Source organism: Sarcophilus harrisii, chromosome 1 (genome assembly GCF_902635505.1).
Source record: "Sarcophilus harrisii chromosome 1, mSarHar1.11, whole genome shotgun sequence".
Taxonomy (NCBI): Eukaryota; Metazoa; Chordata; class Mammalia; order Dasyuromorphia; family Dasyuridae; genus Sarcophilus; species Sarcophilus harrisii.
In genome coordinates this window covers 89708751-89731993 of record NC_045426.1, presented here as the reverse complement: position 1 = coordinate 89731993, position 23243 = coordinate 89708751, and positions in this window count along the sequence as shown.

Here is a 23243-nt window from a genome sequence, read left to right as displayed (position 1 = left end):
CTCTCTCTCTCTCTCTCTCTCTCTCTCTCTCTCTCTCTCTCTCTCTCTCTCTCTCACACACACACACACACACACACACATGCACTCACTATTTGCACTGTCATGTACCCCATGAATGTCAGTGGGGAGAGTGAGTCATGGTTTTGGGGGGAAGTCTAATTTGATGATATGAGCACCATGACCCTGCTTTCCTTTCTCAGTTAATTTTGATTTCCACATAACATTTTCAAATCTTCCCTCAGTGTCTTCCCTTGGGCTCCAAGTCCAGGGCCATGAAAAGAAGGGTTGGAATCTCCCCAATGAACTCTTGGGCACAGAGAAGCTTCCCCCTCTCCAGGCCACAAGGTTTCTGACTCCCAACCCAGGGTTCACCCTGTGGCAAGGCCCCAGGGTCCTCTGCCCATCCCCACCCCACTTCTACCTCTTGGTGCTACCTTCATCCATCGGGTTGCTGATCCCCTCTCCCTATTAAAGGGCTTTCTTCTCATTCATTTTAGTCCTTGTTTTATTTTCTTTGAACCAAGTGATATTCACAGAGCAAAAGAATGGAGAGGAAGGAACCGGGGGCCCTTCCTCCTTGCACACATACCAACATCCCTAGCCATTTATGACCCAGTTCTCCAGACTGCTCATGACAATGAATCACGCATGTGATAAACTTGGTCATGCTACTGAAAGTGGAATAGGGAAAGGCACTTAGGACCTTTCCTGGGAATATCTGTGCACATTTACAGGTCTTTTTTGGAAACAAAAGTCCTGGCTCCAAGATCTAAATACATAGAATTATGTATTTGGTATGTATGTATTCTGTAGTGTGTATTCTGATAAGGGGTGGGTTAAGGCTTTAGGGAAAAAGAGGGTGGCTTGGAGTGGGGGAAAATTTGGACCCTAAGTTACCCCTCACATCATATCCTTTCCTTGGACCTAGTGTGACCCTAGTGATTACTCTTAGTGCCCTAAGGGATGAGTCTAGATATCGTGATCCCAATCCCTCCACTTAGAATTCCAAGTGTCCTTGTCTCATTATAGAACACTGAAGAACCTGAAGACCTAAGAATGTTTCCCAAGCCTTAATAGAGGATGATGTCTCAGGATCCCACCAAATTCCTACTTGCTACTCCCATCACCTGTCCACCAAGCTGGGGTTGTTCCAGAGCTCTGGACCAAGTTCATTTGCCCATTTCTACAATTCCAGGCTCACTCCTAGACAGCCTCTTAATTTACTTTTTATGGTTTGCATATTTTTATTGGCTAACAACAGAAATACTGTCCTTTCAAAAAAAAGTGTGTATATATATATACATACATATATATATATATATATATATATATATATATATATATATAAATATATATGTAAACATAGGGTCTTCACCTTATAAGTACTATTACATTTGGGCCCAATCACTCAGAAAAAATGATCAATTTAACCTGACATTCAGTCATCCACTAAATCTCCTGGATTTAAATTCCATCTGACACTTAAAAGTTGGTCAAGCCAATTAATCTTATTGGGCTTTATTTTCCTCATCTATAAAATGAGGGGGTTAAAGATTCAAGTATTTCTAAGAACCCTTCTCCCTCTAAATCCATAAAGTCAAGATTTGATGTGGGGACATGATTCTAAATTGATGATTTAAAAGAGAGGGATCTCAACAGGAAGAAATGGGGCAAAATATATTCCAAGCATGGCAGAAACATAAGCAAAAACAATCAAGCTAGAAAGGGAAGGGTGAGATTGGTCAAAGCAAGAGATTCATATTTTAGTTTAACTGGAACATAGAACAAGAGCCAGTCGATCGTGTGAGATAATTAAAAAAGGAGATTGAAGTTAGATGGGAAGAGCTTTGAATGTTGAGTCCTAAGGATGATCATAGATTCCAGAACCAGAAGAGATACTCCAGGCCATCTACCTTAATCTCCTCATTATAGGACTTTGTGGCTTCTCCACTAGGTAATGGAGGACCCATGAAACTTTTTAGCAGAAGAGTTTTGGGATTTAAAACATATTAGGAACATGATTCAGGTATGAGGGTGCAGGATGAATTGAAGAGGAAAGATTATGGATAGGGGGATTAAAAGGGCTGTTATAGTACCACAGGAGAGAAAGCCAAGAGCTTGTATTAAGCTAGTTTAGTGAACGGGAAAAGAGAAAATGAAGACAAATAAACTAGAGGTAAAAATAGATTTAACAATGTATTGTATATGGGGGGGTGATGAAGGGAGAATTGAGGATAACTCTATCATTTTATCATGTTTATCATTTATAACTGGGTCTCTGGGAATGGATGGTAGCTGGATTTGTGGAAAAAGACGTTAAAAGGGCACATGTGAGAAGATTCTGAGCTCTGTTTTGGTTGAATCTGAGGTGCTGACAGGCCATTCAGGTGATGTCCATGGGAAAGTAGAGAAGCTCAGAGGCCCAGAGATTCAGAGGTAGGGGTTATCTGCATAGCACTGTAAATGGTGCCATTGGCATTGGATGTTTGCGAGAAGAGAGACAGAAAGAAAGAGGAAAATCTAGTATCAGCCCTGGGATTTGATGCTCTTAAGTGCAATGCTCCATTTCATACTGTCTCCCAGCTAGATGAAGTTTTTCCTGAGACCCCTTTTTGGGAAAGGATGGGAGATCAAAGAGATGGAGGTGTCCAGTGATGAAAATAGAGGTTCAGTGAGGGAATGAGGGATTACTGTCAGGGTTGGGGGCAAAAAAGGGAGTTAGTGAAAGGGTTATGAGAGCTAAGTGACTGGAATGAACCTCTTCCAGGGTCGTGTTTCTGGGAAGGGGCACCAAGTAGGGGTATGCAAGCTTTGCTGAGCTAAGCATTGACATCTCTCAGGGAATGTTGCCTCTGCCAGCTGTGGCTTCCCCACAGATGCATAAACATTCATCTCTGATCCCCCTCCAAGCACGGTGGTCTGATCTCCCATGGTCCCTGAGGGATCGCCTTAACCAGAGAGAGTTATTCTTAGGGCTTAGCACTGAACTCTCCCTCTGTGAAGGTACCCCACCCTAAGGCTGATGAGACACAGGGGAGCAGGAGGGAGACTCTATAAGAACCCTATCTGTGGAGGAGCTTCCAGACTAACAAGAACCCAACCTAGGAGACAAAAGTTCTAGATCCAAATCTTATCTCTTGTCACTAATTTGTGTGATTTTGGGTAAGTCAGGTTAATTCTCTAGCCATCATTTTGCTGAGAATGTAAAATGGGAGATGGCCAAAATGGCTATCTTTAGCATCCCTTCTAGCTCTGAAGTTTTACTGTTAATACTTATTAAACCTTATTGTGTGCATAGCACAATATTTAGATAAGACACAGTCTCTGTCTTTCAGGGAAAATTGTATATAAACAAATAACCATGCACAGTGCTATGAGATAAGGCCATCAGAGAGGTTTAAATGAAAGGGCTGAGAGAGAAGTTCATTTCAAGGGATCAGGGAAGACTGCCTAGAGGAAGGGCTTTAAAGGATGGGGAGGAATTTAGCAAGCCAAGAGGGATGGAGAATGGGGTGGGGGGAAGAAGGAAGGCATTTAAACCACAAGGATGATGTGAGGAAAGGCACAAATAAGCAGCAGGAAAATGTAAAATTTGTAAAGGAAACAGAACAATTCTGTGGGACTTCAGTGTAGAATAAATGGAGGGGAGAAATAGCGATGAGGTAGGAAAATGAGGGAGTTCCAGGCAATGAAAGGCTTTGAATTCTTCTAGTTATATAGTAGCCATTGGGAGGTTTTGAGCAGAGAAGTGACCTGATTATTTTTCTGTATCAATAATTCCCTCTGTTTGAGGGAAGGGAAATTGAAGATATGGGAGAAGTTGTTTGGGAATTTTTGCAGTATTTATGCACTATATAAAGTCATAGGTAGATTAGAGGGGAAAGGACAGATGTGAGAAATACTTCAAAGGTTAGGGTGAATAGGACTTGATGAACTAATCAAATAAAATAGTCAAAGGTAACACTAAGGTTTCATATATAAGACACAAAATAAGCAGACATAGGTAAATCAGAAGCAGGATTAAGGTTAGAAGGGACTGCCTGGATTGAAAAGTCCTTGAGGCTCCTGTTTGTTGTCAATCCAGTGCAGAAATTCAATCAGACAAACTAAAAATTCTTTTCAGGAACTCTAAAAGAAATCAGGTGGAGGGCTTCTCCACAGAGATTGGGAACTATGGCTGCAGGACAGTTCATACACTATCAGACTGTATTGATGTGTGGATTAATTTCGCTGAATTGGTTTCTTTAAATAAAAAAAAAATCTTTGTTATAAGACAGCGACGCCCATTTAGTTACTGAACTCTTTGGGAGTTGGGAATTTACTAAAATGGTCAAATACAATTATAAAGAATTTTAAAAGAATTATATTAAATTACATTGAAGGTTCATAATAGTTTGTTGTCATTGAAAAGGGTTTGTGGAATAAAAAACATTGGGAACCACTGCTATAAAGTATGGTTCTCGGAATAGGAGAGATGTATTGGGAAATTCAAGGGATATAAAAATAAATCATTTAATAAACTTTTAAAAAAATATTAAAAAGAAATCAGATGGAAAAACTTAGGAAAGTCAACAATGAACCTGAAAGAAACTGTCCAGATGATCTAAAAGAAACCAATTAGGCTAAAAGAAAGTAGGCAGCCAAGGCAAAGAATTGGTTGGTAGGCCCAAAAGAAATCAGGATAGGGAATTAAGGAATTCCATTTCAGGGATGAATGGCTAAGGTCAAACACAGCAGAGGACTTCCTGATGACTTTTGTCCCAGGAGATCTTCAGCTCATTTCTAAAGGACAAGCCAAGGACAAAGACATGGCTCTCCAAGGATGGGAAAAAGGTAATTCTTGCCTTGGGTTAGACCATCCCCAGGGCACCAAGATCATCCTGATCACTTAAATAAATGTACCACCCAGGTCTTCTCAAGCTGCCTTGGATAAAGGAAGACCAAAAAAAGCTACAACAAACAAGAATGACAAAAAGAAACAATCTCATGGTTTTGTACCAGCTCAAGTCCAAACCCTCTTTTCCCCATCCCCCACCCCTCCCCTCTCCGCTCCTCTTGGGGGGTTATTTATTCCCAGTCCCAAAGCCACACAATTCTGGTTTGCCAAAATGGCTGACTGAGCACAGTCGGAATGTGTGTGAATGTATGTTTGTGCACGCATGCGCATGTACCGGTGCTTGAGGCTGAGAATGGAAGCAAACAGGATGGTGGGTCAGCGGATGGAGGAGCTTTTATCCCTGAGTCTGAGACCATGCCCAAACAAGCTCAGGGACTAGCAGAATATCCTATGGCTTTGTCCTGCCCTGCTTCCTCTTCCTTCCTAACCTTTCAGCAGAAAAGCTTTTCTTAGTCATTAACACTTGAGTCTGAATGAGCTTCTCAATTTCCTTCCTGAAAGCTAGTCTAACTTGGGGAAGCTGCAGCTCTGATATTACTTTGCATTTCTTTAGAATTTAAAGCCTTACACAATGACTTCTTTTGGATACATGGTATAGACAATTATAAAGATTAGGAGCCCTTCACCATTAGGCACAATGGACAGAGTGCTGGACCTCGACTGGGGAAGGCTCATTGCTATCTGACCTCAGACACTTACTAGCTGTGTGACCCTGGGCAAGTCACTTTACACTGTTTTGTCTCAGTTTCCTCATTTATAAAATGAGCCGGAGAAAGAAATGGCAAATCAGTCCAGTGTCTTTGCCAAGAAAACCCCAAATGGGATCCTAAAGAGTTGGATATGATTGGATAGTGACTGAACAACAACACTAAAGCATAAGCTCCTGGAGAGCAGACAAGACAGAATGAAGAGTTTGTTTCAATCATCTGTAAAAGAGGGATAATAATGGCACTTACATCCCAAAGTTGTTGTGGGAGCTAATTAAATATTACTGGAATGTTTTGCAAACTTTAAAGCACTATGTAAATTATAAATAAATTAAATTATAAATTATAAATATAAAAACAATATATAAGTAAAATGAGTAATACAACTAATAGGTAAGATAAATAAAAATTAATATATATCAATGAATAACATTCAAAATATAAAGTAAAATGTTAGAAAAGAGAGCTGGACTAATAGGAAAGCTGAATGCCACAGAATTGATGCTTTTGAATTATGATACTGGAGAAGACATTTGAGAATTATTTGGACAGTAAGGAGATCAAATCAGTCAATACTTTGAGATATTAATTTAGTCCATTCACTGAAAGGTTAAATATTGAAGCTGAAGCTTAAACACTTTGGCCATATAATGAGAAGATGGGACTCACTGAAAAGGCCCTGATGTTGAGAAAGATTGAAGGCCAAAGGAAAGGGAACAACAGAGAATGAGATGGATAGATGATGTCATGGAAGCAACAAATAAAAACTTGGATGGACTTTAGGAGACAGAAGGGCTAGAGTTTACAATCCATGGGAAGAGTTGGACATCACTAAATGGAATCCACTTGGGGAAGGGGAGGAATCTTAGTTCTGTAACTAGCAGTTACTAAGCCTTTCTGACCCGCCTCTGAAATGTGGAAGTTGGGAAGGTCTCTCCACTCTAATTCATACACTACTGAGACTGTCACCTCCATGAAATAGACAGAAGACCCTCCTGTTTCATCTAAATTTTGTATTTCTCCCCAACACTGAGCATGGTTCTCTTCCTAGTCCTTCACAAGTTTGCTGAATGGATGAATGAGTTCTGGGATCCGGCTTTTGCCTCCATTCTAAGTGCTGGTCCTTTCCTGCCTGGGGTTACTTCCTTCCAGTGCATCTTCCCTTCCTACTGGTAATTCAAGGAAATATTTCTCAAGCTTGAAGATTCTTTGTGCAAAGGGCAGACCTTTCCTCATCAAAGGGGATACAAAAGTCCAGAATAATTGTCCAAAGTCACACAATGAGAGAGAAATACCTAGGAAGAGAATAGCTGTTGGAGGCTCCCCTTTCTGCTCCCATTGGGATATGTGGGAGAGTTTCTCTAGAACTTGGCCCTAATTCAGTCTCATCTATTCCCTATTTCCCTGCCCTTCAGGACAAATGAAGCCCCTTTGGCCCAGTGCCTCCCTTCCTCACTCTTTTCTCCCCATCCTGAACTTTCCATTTTAATGAAAGAACCTATAAAAAAAAGTCTAGAAAATGCAGCCAGTAGCAATTAAATATTATCCACAGCTGCAAACCATTGGGGGCCGGAACAGGGAGCTGGGAAGGCAAATATGCGGTGGTTTTATGGTGAGGAAGGGGATTGGGAAGAAATGGAGAAAGAGGAGGGGCAGGGTAGAAAGGAGGCCCAGGAAGAGGGGCAGGCAGGGAGGAGGGTCCTCCAAGCAGTGAGGCAGGGGAAATTTTTGAGGGCCAGAACTGTGAGCCTTCGTTCTCTCTGTACCCCTTCCTTCAGTTGATCCTAATTGTTGCTCCCCCAGTTGACCCAAGTCCTTCTTGACCCCTTTCAGTATCCTCCTCATTTGGAATTGTTTGATTATCTGAAACAACTAGTCATTGAAATAGTCTAGTTATTGGAATCAAATGCACATTAAGCTAAACTGATCCAATAGTTGACTAAATCAACTGATTTCTTTTTTACTTAAACTGGCCAAATAGTTGAATTCAATAGGTGAACACAGCATGTAGATATCGCAGCCTCTGGGGCAATTTCCTGGAACAAAGACAGTCAGAATGTCAAGACTAACTAGGATCCCGTATGGGATTTTCTCTCCTCTGGAGCTAGGACAAGTACCAGGATAATGATCCATGGGTGGGATTTCCAAGAGCTCAAAGATTTTGGGGGAAAAAGGCAGCAGGGAGCAGCCTTTTCAGGTACTGGTTGAGAGCTAGTGGGATGTGAAGCCTTCCCTCAGTGGAACAGGTGGATAAGAACAATTTGTTGCAATAGCCATGAAGGTGTCTTGAAGCAGGCACTGTGGAGTGCTTAGCAGTTGGCTGGGTATGGTCATCTTCTGCATCCTGGGCAATCACCAGTCGTCCTGACTTCTGTCTTGTCCAATGGCTCCAATGACTGAAATAAGGACAACTTTGCTCAACTCTGCCTATTTCAATCCAATTTATGCCGAGTCAAGACATCACCCACAAAGAAATCGATCCTCTTCCACAATAAAGGACAAACTTCAGTAATGTAGGGCTTAGCACAGGTCAATAAAAGAATAAGAGCTTAACAAAAGCTGAAATGAGTTCAATGTGCTGAACCCCTAATCTCCTTCAGGTTTTGTTTGTTAACAAATATCCAGATATCTGAAAGAGATAGTTTTAAAGAAAATATATAGAGAGCAAGGATGTGGGCAAGGTATTCAGGACCTCATCGCCTCTCACCTGGACTACAGTAATGGCCTTCTAATTTCTCTCCTTGCTTCTTCTCTCCCTATTGTGATTGATCCTCTACTCAGTTTCCAAAGTTTCCAAAGTTCGCGGATATGTCACACCCTACTCAATTAACTCTGGTGGCTCCCCATTACTTCTAGCATCAAGTATAAATTCTTTGTTTGGCATTGAAAGCTCTTGATAACTTGGCTCCTTTTATAGTGTGTTTTAATAGTTAAGTTCTCAAAAATTAATAATTTATTTTTTTCTCCTTTCTACCCCACCCTCCCAGAAAACAACAAATAACACCACCACCAAAAAACCACAAATCTTTGCAATATACCCTTGCAGTGTAAATTCTAAGCCGGACAAAAGAAATTTCCATCCGGGCTATGTGCAGAAAAGTGTGTCTCTTTTGTCCCATTTAGTCCATTACCTATCAGGTAATGGGGGATTTTCATCATTGGTTGAACATTGGTCATTGTGTTGATCAGTTGTTTATTCATTCAAATTGTTAATGTATAAATAGTCTTCCTCATTAGAAAGTAAGTTCTCTGAGGGCAGGAACTATTTTTTTTTTCTTTCTTACATTCTACTTTCCTTCCTGATCCTTACTATATTGGTCTATTTATTCTTCTTTGCATAGGTGCTTTCCTTTGCATAGCAGCCTCCCATGCTTCCTCTTTCATCATTTTTCTTAATTCCCTTTCCTCTTGCAGGCAGCCTTTCTCACCTGCTAGTGCCCTTTCTTCTGAGATTACTTTCCACCCCTCTATATTTATGTGTTTTTTTATATTGTCTTCATCATTAGAATATGAGTCACCTGAAGGTAGCTTTTCTTTGTAGCCCTAGCACTTTTCATGGTGTCTGACTTAATAAATGCTCGTTTAATAGAAAGCATAATAAACGTAACAATAGGTGCTTAATAAATGTGTAAACAAGCTGAAAAGTAGAAAGTTTAATGAGTATAATATAAGCATTTAATAAATGTTTAATAAGAAACATAAGTTTAATAGAAAGTTAAATAAATGTAATATAGTGTTAAATGTTTAGATACTTGTTGCTGGACTGCCTTTGGTGGCAGCAGTAGAGAAAGAGAGGGGGGAGTGGTGCTAGTATTATTATTGAGATCACAAGGAAGCCGTGATGACTGTATTCTCTCTTTAGATCCCCAGAACAACTCTGTAAGGTGGGTACTATTATTATATCAGTTTTTCAGTTGAGGAAACTGAGGCAGACAGCGATGAAGTGACTTGCCCAGGCTTAGACAGCCTGAGGCTGAATCTGAACTCGGATCTTCCTGGCTCCAGGTCTGATGCAGTCACCAAAGCTGTGAGCACCAGGGCTGGGGATTTGAACGCAGGTTCAGTGACTCCAGACACAATGTTCCTTCCCGTCAGAGGAGTATAATCACTTCTTAAATATTTCCCTCTTTGTACTTGGGGCCAGTAGCCTTCCTGGTTTCTCTGCGGTTGTTTATTTCATGTTCCTTGCCCATTAAGATAACTGAATTAGTGGCCGGCGAATGGGTCATTAGTGGCCGTGCTTCCTGGAATCCCTCTCCCTCCGCTGACCCCCTCGGCCCTGGAATGCTACCGAGGGAACACCACACATCTGCCCCAAATGACGCTCCCTCGGGCCGGGGCTCCCTCGCCCCTGCCCCGACCGTGCTCCGGGGCCTCGGGGAGCTGCAGAGTGATTAACGGGCTCCGGCTGGCCTCCGACCAAACCCTTCCCCAAAGCCCTGCTCCAGTTCTGACGATTCCACCATTAAATCTTCATTCTTTGGGGTTGAGGGATCACCCTCTGGCCAATTTCAGTTTGGAGAACGCCCTCCTCCCCCTTAACGGGGGCGATGCTGGGGAACCGACTCATTAGACGGCGGGGTTGCGGAGCTGGGAGGACCGCTAGCGCAGCTCCGTGTAATTCCCTCATTAGCCGTCCGAGCAGCCTATGATGTAAGGGCAGCCCGGGGCGGCGGGCAGACCTCGGAGCTCGGGCTCGGCAGGTTCTAAATTGCTTAGCCCTGCTTTGATCGGCGCTCACCGGCTGCGCGAGCCGCGGACGCATGGGCCAGTCTCCTGAGCTGGCCCTGGTCTGCTCCGCGGGCTCTGGTGACTCTCCGGTGACAAAGCGCAACTTAGCAGCTTTCACAGGGTCTCGTTGTTCAGCATTGGAGAAACTGAGGGAAGTGGCCCGCCCAGAGTTATACAGTGACTTCATCCGGCCGGAGCCGGGACAAAACCCACCTCTCCGGCTCTTTCTAATCATCTAATAAATCCCTGTGGACACCAATTCTTCTTCGCTCTGATGCTTCCCTCTCTTAATTATTTCCTATTTGTCCTCTATGCAGTTTGCTTTGTATCTGCTGTTTCCGTCTTTTCTTGCCCATTAGATTATTGCAAGCTCCTTGAGGTCAGGGACTGTGTTTTGCCTCTTTCTGCATCCCCAGCATTCAACACTGTATTTGACACGTTCGGTTGTTTTATGATAGCGTCTGATTCTTTGTGACCCCATTTCCTTGGCAGAGATACTGGAGAGGTTTGCCATTTCCTTCTTTAGCTCATTTTACAGATGAGGAAACTGAGGCAAACGGGATTAAGTGACTGGATTAGGGTCACTGCAGCTAAGAAACATCTAAAGAGGTTTTGAACTCAGGTCTTCCTGACTTCACTGTGCCATCTAGCACATAGTAGGGCACATAGTAGGTGCATAATAAATGTTTACTAAATCAAGTTGAATTGAATGCTGCCCTCCTTCTTTTATGTTGCTGATGCCATGTCCAAAGCATTCTCTCACCTTCTTCATCCAGGTTAGTTCCTGCTCATAGTCTTCTCATCCCCTCCCATCACCTCCCAATCATCTTTAAAGACTTCAATGTGCAGATTGCTAAATCCCCAACCCCTGCTCAACTCAAAGAGCTCTGTGTATGGAGTTGAAGAATCTAAGTTTGAATCTTGCCTCCAAGGCTTGGGACTTGTGTAATTTTGGAAAAGTCACTCTATCTCTCTGGGTCTCCGTTTCCCCATCTGTAAAACGAGGAGTTAAGACTAGATTTTCCTTTCAGCTCCAAACCTATATCATGATCACACAATTTCTCATCTCCAGTGATATTCTTCTCCATTGCTGCCATTTGCCAGCATCCTTACCTGAGCCCCCACTGTGTCACAGAATTGAAACCTCTCAAAGATCTAAAACTTCCAACTTTAAAGTTCATGCTCATGGTGACTTCCAGTTCCTTGACATTCTGCCTCCATTATTCTCCTTGGCCACCATGACTTCCATTCCCTTCACATCACGCCTTGATCCTGTGATCTGTTATCATAAGTTAATTTATTAATATTTGCTTATTTAACTTGTTACCAGAAACCATTCTAGCATCCCTGCCCCCATCACCTTCCCCTGTTCCTAAACTACTAACCCATTCATTTCTGATTCCTCAATCCTGCTCCAGGTTTATGATAATTCCCCTCAATGCAAAACTATTCCCAAGGATCCAATCATTTCTTCCCAGCCCCACAGTAAACAGAATCTGCACCCCGTCCTCTTTGATCTGGCTTGTGTTCTGGAAGCTGGGGGTAGGATAGCTTCTGCCCTCCTTGGAACTCAGCCTTTACCCCAGCAATTTGCATTGTGACCTTGAACTGAATAAGGTGACCCTGATTAAGGAGAGAGAACCTTCCAGTAGCTATATGGTCTCTTTGTAGGCTAGCTACGGGTGAATCAGCCATGACTAAGATAATACTGGGATTATCCTGGCTCTACCAAAGCTAAACCCAATAATTACAATTTATCAATGATGTGATTAGGTGAACCTTCTTTGGGCAGAGATTCAGCATGGGCATTATGGGGTAGAACATGGGCCACCACACCATGACAAGGATCTCTAAGCACCTCATATTGATTTAGAAAACCATATATTGACATTAATGTTATTTATACCTTATTGTATTTTTAATTTATTTTGAGATATTTTTCCCAGTTATATTTTAATATGATTGGGATGGCAAGCTGCATGTTGGGACACATGTTTGATCCCTCTGGGGTAGAATATGGAGAGGGGAGAAAGAGAGAAACAGACAGACACAAAGACAGATACAAAGAGAAAGAGAGAGAGGGAGAGACAGAAAGATGGAGGGACAGAGACAGAGAGAGAGGGTGAGGGAGAAATAGACAGAGGGAAAGAGAGAGATGAGACACAGAGAAATGGAGAGACAGAGACAGGGAAAGAGACAGACACACATAGAGAGACACAGAGAAACACAGTGAGGGAGAAAGTGTGTGTGTGAGAGAGAGAGAGAGAGAGAGAGAGAGAGAGAGAGAGAGAGAGAGAGAGAGAAAGACAGAGACACAAGAAGAAAGAGACAAGGAGAGACATACAGAGAGAGATGAAAGGGAAAGGGAGAAGGAGGGAGAGAGGAGAAAGGGAAAGAGGGAGAAAGAAGGGAGTAGAGGAGGGAAAGAGGAGAAAGGGAGGAAGAGGAAGGAAGAGAGAGGGAAGTAACTTATTTCACAGGTTACTGGGAGTCTCCAATGAGAAAGCACATGTTTTAAAGCTCTTTGTAAACTTTAAAGCACTATAAATGCTAGCTACTATTTAGGACAAATGCACGACTTTTTTAGCTTTATTAAGCCCTTCTCTTGAAAGTTCAGTCAAGACTAACACCCCAAAGCAATGAACAGCAGTCTCACAGAGCTATACTTACAATGTACTGATCCAAGGGATAATGTAAGAGTCAGAAACAAAGGAAATATGCCTTTATTAAGTACCTACTATGTGCCAGGCTAAGTGCTAAACATATTACAATGATTGTCTCATCTGGTTCTCACAACAACACATTTGACAGATGAAGAAACTGTGGCAGGCAGGGGGTAAGTTACTTACAACCAGTAAGTGTCTGGGGTCACATCTCAAGTGGGGTGTTTGTGGCTCCAGGCCCAGAATTCTGTCTCCATGGGGATGGATGCTGGGCAGGAGAAGGTGGCTCCATCAGGGCTTCTGAAGGAAGCTTTTGGTGGTGGGTTTGTCAATGAGTCCGGGGTCTGAAAAAGATGGAGGACAGTGCCAAAGCTTACTGGATGACCACCTGCCTTCTCCTCGGCCACATGGAGAGAATCCTTGCATCTTCCTCACTGGGCAGTCTGACAGAATGCGATCGTGTGTGGTGAGGGTTTCACAGAATGCCAAGGGCTAAAGCCAAGTGAAAACCCAAGAGGGAATGGGAAGGACTCAGCTGAGCTTACTGAAGAGGAATGGGGGGATGGAAAGGGCCTCAACCTGTGTGACTGAAGGCTTGGATTCAAATCCTTCCTTTGCCCCTGTCTAGAGCCAACTTTGGGGAAGTACCTTCCCCGCCTCAGACCTTGATTTCCTCCTAAAGTAGGATGGTCCTGAAGGTCCTCTGAGTCCATTGTTCTCCCATCCAAGGTCCCATGAGTCTCTGGCTGAGAGTTTAAGATTCTGAACTCTGGGATGATCTTGGGGAGATGGGGGAACAGGGGGAGGGGACCTTAGCAGCTGTTCTGAAATGTGGGGAAATAATAAAGTGAGGAATGTCTGAGCTCAGGGGAAAAAAATAACCCCAACAAAAAACCTCCTACTAGGGCGGCTGGCTTGTGTTTGTGCCTTTAATGAATTAAGTATAGGGCAGGCGGGTGTTTAATGTGGGGGGAACAGGGAGGCCTCAAGGGACTGCCGGAAGGAGAGAGCTCAGTAGGAAGGAGTGAGCTCAGTAATGAGAAACAGGGGGACCAGCCGAAAGGGTGGGTGTGGCAGAAACTTGGAGAATGGGCCTCGAGGCCCCCTTCAGAGAGACTCAGCACTTTCCTCAGGACGCCCGCTGACCCTCCCCCTTCCAGTCTTCTAGGCTCAGAAATATTTAACCCAGTTAGTCCAGTGGTTAGTGCACCGTGTTAATGTCGCCAAGGTTGTGGGTTTGAGGTTCACTAGAGCCAGTTGCTTTTATGCCCAGGAAGCTCTCCTGCCCATCAGCCTTAGTAAGAAGGAACTTCCTATAAAGTCATTGGTCTGGGTAGATAGATAGTATAGATGGATAGGTGGGTGGGTGGAGGAGTAGATGGATGAGTTGATGGAGATAGGTGGATGGATGGGTTGATGGATGGATAGAAGGACAGAGATTAAAAAAAAAACAGAGAGAAAAAAAGATAGGTGTTAGACAAAATGAAAGGTCCTATCACCAATTAGCACACAGCTGGTACTTTGGATAAATCTTTTCTTGGGGCCACTGTTTTCTCTTCTATATGATAAAGGACATGTGAAGATGTTCTCCGTTGTCTCCCCTATCCCCCACCTCAGTTCCAGTATTCTACGACTCTAATGTTAAATGCATCACATCACACCATAAACTCTTAATTGGGGAAAAGAAGCAGTAATCAAAGCAGAAACATGGAATCAATCTGGGAAGGGCATCCTTGAGGAAGTTGGGATACCCCTCCCCATACACACCCCTCTTAGTCCTTCTCTTTCCACTCCCCCTCCTCCTCTTGGATCAGCTGGCAATTGGGTGAGACTTTGATTTTTCATAATTCCAAAGACCAGCTAAACTTAAATTCCATTTCTGAAAAAAAGTGTTCTCTGCTGCCCTCTTCTCCCACCCCCTTTAATTAAAACCATTGTTTTTCAAGAGTTTTAATTAAAAAACAAACATGTTTTGCTAAGTAATTTGGGGGCTTGTGTTGTGCAAACCAGAGTATCTCTACTTAAAAAATAACATCCTGGGGGGCCCTTCCCCTTACAAGTCTGAGAATTTCACCCCAAGTCTTAAGGACAGTGGGTGGAGTGAATGAAGCTACTCTATCCCCTTAGCCAGCTGTGAGGCTGATTTCTCTGTCTGCTGCTGGGGCTGAGCTACACCCTGAATTTTATCCCTATCCAGGCCAGTTGGTGGACACCATAGCTGTCCTCAACAAGAGCTGTGGTGGTAGAGATGATGATTGTGGTGATTTTTGTTGTTGTCCTTCGTTCTCAAGATGGCCATGACATCAGTGTTGCCATGGTATACCGGAGAGGGAATCTTCCCCCTAGGCAGCGCTGGAACTAGCAATTCTTGTGCTGGGGTACAATATATGTACTCAATCGGAATATCTCTTAAGAGCTTACAATATACCAGGAACCCCCAGTTCCTACGGATACAAGTATGAAAATCAATCCCAACCCCCTTATATTTTAAATAAATAATATTTAAAAGCTCATTAAAATATAAGCATATACAACATTATTACATAGTGAATGAATGCACATATATACAAAGAAGTTAAATACAAGGGAATTTGGAAAAGAAGACAGAAACAGTTGAAAGGCTCAGGGAAAAAATTTGCTTAAATTATGTCTTAAAAGGAAGAAAGGGATTTTATGAGCAATGTTAAGTTGTTTTTCAGTCATGTCTGATTCTTCATGAACCCATTTGGGTTTTTTTCTTGGCAAAGATATTGTTGTACATTTCCTTCTCCAGCTCATTTTAAAATGAGGAAACTGAGGCAAATGAGGTTAAGTGACTTACTCAGGTTCACACAGCTAGTCTTCTTGATTCCAGGCCATGTTCTATTCACTGCACCATCTAGCTGGCCTATTGAGTGGCCCTGGGATAAAGCCATGACTGCTTTGCTCTAGTGACATTTCCTCACCCCCTGGAACTCTATCCTCTTCCAATAGAAGCTCTGTTTCTAAGCATTGGGCATGGCCAGTGCAAGGTTCAGAGCTGAGAGAGTATAAGGGACTGAGAAAAGGTCATTATGGTTGGATCACTGATTTGGGGAAGGAGGGTAATATCTGTTGCTGCTGTTTTTCGTTAGTGTTGTTTGTACTTCGTTTTCGAAGAGGATCTTGAAATGCCATGACTTGCAATGAAATCCAAGTGAATTGGACTTGAGGGAGGGAGAGCTGTGCAAGGTCACCTGCCTCACTTTCCAGTCCAGAATCATCTGGGTCCAGTGTTCTGGATGAAATGGGAGACCTTGACCTTTTTAAACTAAGATCTGTCTCAGTTTGTCAGAAGCAGTGTCCATTCAGTGACTAAGGCTGGGTAGCTGGAAAGATAATTTAGGACTACTGGATGGAAAACTTTTAAAAGCTCAAGATACTGAGACCACTTTTGGGAAGGGAGCAGGGCAAGACAGAATGGGAAGGAACTCATCTGGGATTAGGAGGACAGGACAGAAAGGTGGTAAAAAGAAGCCCAAGTGATAACTTCCTATTTTAATTAATTATCCTTAGTAATTAAGTTCATTGTTTCTATCTGGAGAAGGAAGAGTTCTGACCATTGCCTTCTAAATTTCAGCACTGAGACAAAGCCCCGTCCGCCCTGCCCTAGTTACATTTTTGTTTCTCTCCTTTCCACTTAGACTATCCTAACCCAACCATAAAATAAGCCCTAATGTTGGTCATAAATTGATTCCAAATCCTTAAGTCACATACTCATAACTCCATAAAAATAGACCTTCCCTTTTATCTTGATATTCTAACCCTCTAGTCCTATTCTCTCTCCCAATTGGTTTCCTTAGGGCAAATTTTGCTAGCTGAAAGCATGCTGATATATAATATAATACATAATATATATATAATCCTAATCTTGAGGATTTATTATTAGTAAAATTGGCTTCTCTACCCTAGTACTCTCTAGGCCTTCTCGAACTTAATTTGTACACGATTCTGAGTATATAGGTATATAAAATAGGTATACAAACCAAACATTTACTGATAATAAACCATCATTTCGTGAGCTCCACATTTAGAAATGAGACCATCTGAGCTCGGGAACCACAATTTAAGAAGCTAGACTAACATCTGGGCCACGTTATCACTAGCTATGTGTGGGCTAAGATAAATTTAGGACTCCGTAAAAGATCCTCTTCTTATAGACCCCCCCAGTATTGCTCTTTACATCTCCTCCTTTTTCCCCTTGCAGCGACAGCTTTCACTTCTGTTTAAACCCTAATGTCCCGGGAGCCCCAGGTTCTCCCTCAGGAGGAGAACGAACTCCCTGGGACTACTATTTAACGGACGCCTTTTACAAGTCCTTTTTGTTTCTTTGTTTTGGTTGGTTGCCAGCCCACCTAGAAGGGGAGTGTGCTGTGGTGGAGAGAACCCTAGAAATGAAGTCAGGAAATGGTGGTTCAAATCTCAGCCCTAACTGGATGCACGAGCACATCCTCCTTGGCTGACATCACGGAGCCACAAGTCGCTCCGATGTAAAACCGGGACGAAATTTGTAGTCTCTGTCTCATTGGGCATCCGTGCCATTCTGTTAGGAGGAAAACCCCAGGGAAATGGGGTTAGAAAAGGGAAGGGACTGTAAGACATCATTTGGGTCAACCATCTTACAAAGAAGGGGAATAAAGCAATCTCCGGCTTTGGCGCCCTTTAGCAATCCGACTCTATCTGGGAGACGGCGTCTCCCTCCCGCGGACGCGAAACGGGTGATGCTCCAGCCCCCGAAGCCTCGTCCTAACCACTTCTGCATCCCTGCGTTCGGCGTCCCTCCCTGTCGGTACCCAGCTCTCCGCCCAGGAAAAGGCTTTAGAGATGCTCAATTTTACGAGAGCGGGAAGTACAAGAAACATCAGTGTGTCCCCCAGTGCGTTCCCAACGCGCGCGTGCACACACTCACACATACACACACCTTCTCACACATGTATACACCCCTACCCATCCCCACATATGCTTCTCTTCTTTCCCTCTCTCCCTCCCACACCCTACTCCGCCGTCTCTGCCTTTGTCGCAGCTGTCTCTGAAGCCTGGAACGAGCTCTCTCCTCACCTCTGCCTGAGAAGCCCTCTCTTTGCTTCATTCTCCACTGTCTCCCCTGAAGCTTTTTCTGATCCACTCAAACTGATTTATATGTAATGATTTTGTGGGTTTTTTTTTACTTATCTGGTATATAATTATATATTTCCACCACACCTCTCCTTAATAAAATGTAAACACCTTGAGAAAGATTGTTTCATTCATTGATTTTGTATCCCCAAGCATCTTTCACCTAACCACTTAAGGTGCATTTATTAAGCATTTATGGTGTATCAGGCACTGTACTAAATAATATGCATTTATTAATCTGCTGTGTACCATGCACTGTGCTAAACAATATGCATTTATTAAATATCTGGTGACACTATGCTAAATAATATGCATTTATTAAGCATTTATTGTGTACCAGGCACTATACTAAATGATATGTATTTATAAAGTGTCTTCCTTGTGCCAGACACTGTGCTAAAACAATATCTATTTATTAAGTATCTACTGTGTACCGGGTACTGTGCTAAATAATATGCATTTATTAAATATCTGTCATGTCCAGGCATTATACTAAACAACATGCATTTATTAAATTTGCCATGTACTACGTATTGTGCTAAACAGTATGCATTTATTAAATGTCTGCTATATATCAGGAACTATGCTAAACAATATGCATTTATTAAGCACTTACTGTGTATTTCACAGTGCTAAATTTTACTGTGCTAAATGCTAGGGATATAAAGAAAGGTAAACATTATCCCTGACTTCAAGGGACTCACACAGCACCTGGTACATAGTAGGCACTTAATAAATGCTTGCTGATTTATTAATATTTCATATCTTAGACTGTGAGTTTCATGAGGGAAAGAACTGAGGTTTATCCAGACTTTGTATCTCCTTCAGCACTGGTCAGAGTGTTAAACATATATAAACTTGGAGGATTTGTGTCAGAATAGGAAATGTATGATGGGGAACTTCCCTACTGCAGATGGCAACCTGGCTAACATAAATCATAAGGCATTATTTGAAGCATAAAAAAGATCAAGTTTAGTGACTCACTCAAAGTCACACAGCTAGGGAGCATCAAAGAAGGGATTTGAACCTGTCTATTTGTCTAGTCCTTTATCCACCACACCAGGCTGTTGAATTCTCGAAAAATATTCATTCGGTTGAATTTTTCAAATGATCCTTGGAAATCCAGTTATCCTTGTAACCTCCATCACTCAGAGACTCCAGCTGTGGCTCCCTGTTTGGGGAAGTGGTGCCCTCTTACCTCTTGAGTCTATTATCCCTTCCTATTAAAGATGAGAACTTTGTGTCCATCTCTTAGAGGCTTGGAAGAATACCAATACTATACCCAGATACAATGGAGGTCAGCTGCAATGCTGGTTCTCTGGAGACATCTTCTGGGAAAGGATGTGAATGGAGCAAATCATAGCATTTGGACTTGAGATTCTCCATAACAAGTTCTCCCCAGCAGGACAGAGCACCCGCTGTCACACACACCACCTGGAGCCCCAGAGTCGAGGAATCTTGGTTTCCATGGTGGTGATCCCTGACAGAGAACCATCCAGCCTTTGCTTGTGAACCTCTGATAGTTGGGAAGTCACTGCCGCCCAAGGCAGTCTATTCTCCTTTTAGAAGCTTTTAGAAAGGTTGTCCATATAATTATATTTAAGAACAACTTTGAGCGAATAAGTCATTTTGACTATTATAAATATTCAAATTAACTACAAAGAACATATGAATAAAATTGCTATCTGCATCCCAGAGAAAGAACTGATTAATGGATATAGAGAATGATTTTATATGTGTATGTATATACGTGTACTATGCATAAACACGTGCATGTATAGGGATTTATGTGTATATATGCAGTGTAATATATTATGTATATATATATCTCTACATGTATATGTATATATGTATTGTGACTAATAAGTCATTTTGACTATTATAAAGACCCAAATTAACTACAAAGAACATATGAATGAAGTTTCTATCTGCATCCAGAAAAAGAACTGATTAATAGAGGTATAGAATGATTTTATATATGTATATATGTATACATTTTTATAGGTGTATATATGCACATGTACAAATGTATGTATATGGGCATGTGCAACATGTGTATATATGTAACACATATATACACATGCATATTTGTGTCTAATGGTAGCAGTCTCTAAGGCAGGGGGATGGAAGAATAAAAGGAAATAAAGAAATTTACAAGATAAATTTATTACATATTTAAAAGGAAAAACAAGTTGTACAAAATAGATTTAACAAATGTCTTTTTTATTGCACCATGTTGTGAAAATATTTGTTTTATTCCATAAATTAAAAATAAAATACATTTTAAAAAAAGAAAGTTTGCTGGTATACTGAGAAGAAATCTGCTTTTCTCCTACCCTCAGAATGACAGTTTTAGGCAGAAGGAGACCTTAGCATTAGAGATACGACACATTAAAGTGCTCTCCTACAGTATAGATCTGACCATGTTGTCCCCTATTCAATAAACTCCTGGGGATCCTTCCATTTGATCCAATAGCAAATAGAAAATCCTCTCTTTGTCTTTAAAGGTCTTCCTAACCTGGAGTGCAGTCCTCTCCCACTTTACTCCCTTTCCACAAACTCTGGTCCAAAGACCTTGCATCCTTGGCATTCCTCCCAAGAGAGGCTCCATGTCTTTTGTTGGCTGTTTCCCAAATCTGGACTGCTCCCCCCTGATCCTTGAAACTCTTCTATTCCAAACTCTCTGCTGGCTCCCTATTGCCTTCCAAGGAAAGTTCAGATTCCTTGCCTTAGTGCTCCCTTCCATTTCCTTAGGTCATCTCAAAGCTATTTCTTCCATAAAGCCTCATGTCACCTCCACCTCTTGGAATCACTTATTTCCCCTTTTCTGATTCCGTTTGTGCCTTTCCCTTCCCCTCCCCCATTTATTTTGTATTTCTTTTGCATCTATATTGAGGGACTTGCACACATGATGTGTATAAACTTACATACATTATGTCTACCCAGATAAAAGGTAAACTCCTTGAGGGTAGGTTGTTTCATTTTAGTCTTTGTATTCCCCAGCACCTAGCACATTGCCTGACACATATACTTAATAATGCTTATTAAATGTTTCTAACTGTAGAGCTAGAAGGGACCTCAGGAGCCATCTAATCCAAACCTTTCCTTTTAGTGGAACTAATGACCCTGTAAGTAGTAAATAGTAGAGAAAGGATTCAAACTCATATTCTCTATCTGCAAATCTAGAGTTTTGACCACTGTACCATATTCATAAATGATGGTTATTGTATAGTTATTTTGCTGTACATGCTGCTTTCCTTTTTTTTCCTTTAAAAACAAACTTTTCATTTTCAAAATATATGCAGATAATTTTCACCATTCACCCTTGCAAAACCTTGTGTTCCAAATTTTTTCTGCCTCCCTTCCCAACTACCCCTTCCCTAGACATCAAGTAATCCAATATATGTTAAATATGTGTAATTTTTCTATACATATTTCCACAAATATCATGTTGCACAAGAAAAAATCATATCAAAAAGAAAAAAAAACAAGAAAACAAAATGCAAGCAAATAACTACAAAAAGATGAGAATACAGTGTTGTGATCTACACTCAGTCCCTACTTTCTTCTCTCTGAGTGCAGATGGCTCTGTCTATCACAGGTCTTTTGGAATTGACCTGAATCACCCCATTGTTGAAAAGAACCACGTCCATAAGAATTGATCAATGTATATTCTTCTTGTTACCATGTATAATGACCTTTTATAATGATCTCTTGGTTCTACCAGCTCGACTAGCTGCTTTCCCTTTCAAAACTATTCCTTTCCTTAACCTCCCACCTACTGTTTTTATTGTGATTTCCCTAATATTTTTGTATCTTCTTCATTGCTTAGTAGAGTTCTTTTTCTTATATTATGTGTGAAGAAAGGAAGTGTGGGAGAAGTTATCCCTCATGTATAACTGATATTTATACCATGCAGAATAAGTGGAACCATATTACTGAAATCCCTGTTTATAGCAATGAATGGGAGAAGGAGGTAGAAGAAAGAAGGAAACCCAGGAGTGTTCTCCTAAAAGATTCCCAGAGAAAGGACACTCCTTTCCCTCTAAAATCTAGGTTTTTGGCTCACCAATAACCAGAATCTAGGGGAAATTTATGGTAAGTGAAGAATCTAGGAGTATATCACTAAGACCTTCTAAAAGGGTATTCCTATTTTTCTCAACCTTGTTTTCTCCTTACTTGTTTAATGGGAAAGACAACTCTCATTATGGTTCAAATTTCCCTCGTTATTGTTTCTCCTGTTGGTCACCTTGGGCTAGTTTGGAAGAGTGTTGCAGGGAGTTTCTGGGGAAAGATTTATTGTTTAGCCCCTTTCCTGACTAGTACACATCCCTACAATAGTTCAGTCTACCATATTGTTCCAAATTGTAATGGATCCCATTTCCATTGTACAAACAGAATCACATAAACCACAGCTAATAAGATAAAAATGTGATTTTTAAAAATTTAGCAAAGGATTATCCAGCAGCATAAGACAAAGATATACAGGAGCAAAGGGAATAAGAAACAAGATAGTCCACTGGGAATTCCACAGTCAAGATGAAAAACTTTCACCTACAAAGGTAGAAAAAGGCTTTTCCACAACAGGAGAGACAGAACACTTAGTGGCTTCCTCCACAATGCCTCATTGTATTTGACCAATGTATGGTCATGGTTGCTCATAGTTTCTTTCAAAGAAGGAAATGAGGTACTTGGGTACCAGCGTCTCTCCACATATTTTGAAGATAAAGAACCATCTCCCTCCATCATCTTCTGATACCTTTTTCAGTCTTCACAATCACAGAAGCCCTTCATGCAGACCATGACCCAACCAACCAGGATGATCCTGGGAAAGTAACTCCATCTGGGATGTTGGACCTTCCCCATCAGAGCCCATGTCTGGTTCAAAGTCTGTACAACCAGTGGATCCTCTCTTTTCCCCACTGGCTGCTGAGATCAATGCCCATCTTTTCTTTCTACCTGTTCAACAGGAAGTCCAGCTAATTCCTGTGATGTATTATCTCGATAGGGCTCCCTTTACTCTCTGGGGCTATTCTATGTTCAGACAAGTTGCCCAGCCTCTCAACTGCTTTCTATGCATTGCCTTCCCTCTGTCGTTGAATTCATGTGTGC